Here is a 1,623-nt window from a genome sequence, read left to right on the forward strand (position 1 = left end):
CATATGCCCGGGTTAATTACTCCCATGTCACTACCAAGGTGAGCGGGCAGGGTACACTATGAGCCATTTTATAGTTTCCCTAACAAGTTAGGGCCGCTAGGTTTCCTTGGCAGGCAGATGTAGGGACCCCCCTTTCCTATGGCACAAATCCGTCGTGGCTATACTCATAGGAACAGAGGCAGCCCTATACCCAAAGTGGCAAGCCCCATTTGCACCAAAAAGGTAACCTCTAACCAGCTAGGAAAGGTCCTATTACTGAGCTAAAGTCAGAGTCATATGACTCTCCTGGTTGCACTGTCAGTCCCAGCTGTTGCCGACAGATAAGTCCTTATGAGGGCCGGGAGCAACATGAACAAAGGTCATTTGCACTTTCGCCCTATGGAACAGTTGTTATAATTCATGTTACTCACTTTGTTCCATAGTATCATTCATCAACATGTATGTCAAATTCAGTTAGAGCACTAGCAATCTACTCATATGCATTTAACCCATAGGAGACAAGGAATAGGATAACAATCACTAGGATGTCCTTACAGGTATCAAAATTAGACACATGCAAATGAGTAATTGCTTAAAGTGAAATAGGACATCAAGGAAGGCCCATGTTATACTTGCCTTGGTTCACAAACTCGTGCTGGTCCTGCTGGTCGTCGAAGAGTTCTTGGTCTCCAACGTTTTTCTCACCGTCTGAACGCGACCAACACGGCAACATACAACATTCCAAAAGCATTCATGCAAAGCAAACATTCCTATCATTAGAACAGTACACCAACAGTATTGAAATCAAGATAAACTGTTTGTAAAACTAATCTACGTTTCACTATGATCACGTCAACGCGAAGTTCACGAAAAACGGAGCTAAAATACGAAAGTTATGATTAAAACGAGTTTTCCTATAGTCCTATATTTAATTAAATCTAATCATGAAATTAAAAAGTTCCAAACTTGACTAACAGTAGCTCCAACATGTAGCTTATGAAATTACGAAGCTAACGCGATTTGAATGGATCAATTCGGAGTTAAAACGAAAATTCTATAAGCGAAACAGTTCGAATGGCATTTTTGTAAATACTGAAAGCGTACTTTTGACTTAAACAATGAAGTTTACGCTTTCCAAACGGGATTGCGCATTCGGGGAATTACGCCTTGGACTGCGGGTTCTATTTTCTAAAAACCGAGGGGCTCTTTAGCATAATCACCCGCGAAGGGGTATCTTCTAACGTGAGCCGTCGGATTTGAAAAGAACGGCTAGAAATCGATCCAAGGAGAGAGAAGAAGAGATGGCCGGCCGGAACAGTGACTCCGGCGAGGCTTAGCCATGGCCAGTGGCAAAGAGCACGCTGGCGAGCTCGGTTAGGGGGGCTAGGGTTCGCCAAACGGTAAACCGAGGGCACCCGAGAGCTCGGGGGGAGAAGGGGGGTCGCGGCTATGCCGTTTTGGTGGCCGGGAACGGCGACAATCGCGGTGGCCGCCATGGCCGGCGACCATGGCCCGCGAAGCTTACGGCCAAGGCACGGGAAGCCAACAAAACGAGAAAAGAAGAGCATGGGAGGAGAGGGAAGAGTACGGCGAGTCTCACCGCGGTGAAAACCGGAGCGGAGGCGGCTCGGTGACGGAGTTTCG

The sequence above is a fragment of the Miscanthus floridulus genome, chromosome 11 (genome assembly GCF_019320115.1).
Source record: "Miscanthus floridulus cultivar M001 chromosome 11, ASM1932011v1, whole genome shotgun sequence".
NCBI classification, from domain to species: Eukaryota; Viridiplantae; Streptophyta; class Magnoliopsida; order Poales; family Poaceae; genus Miscanthus; species Miscanthus floridulus.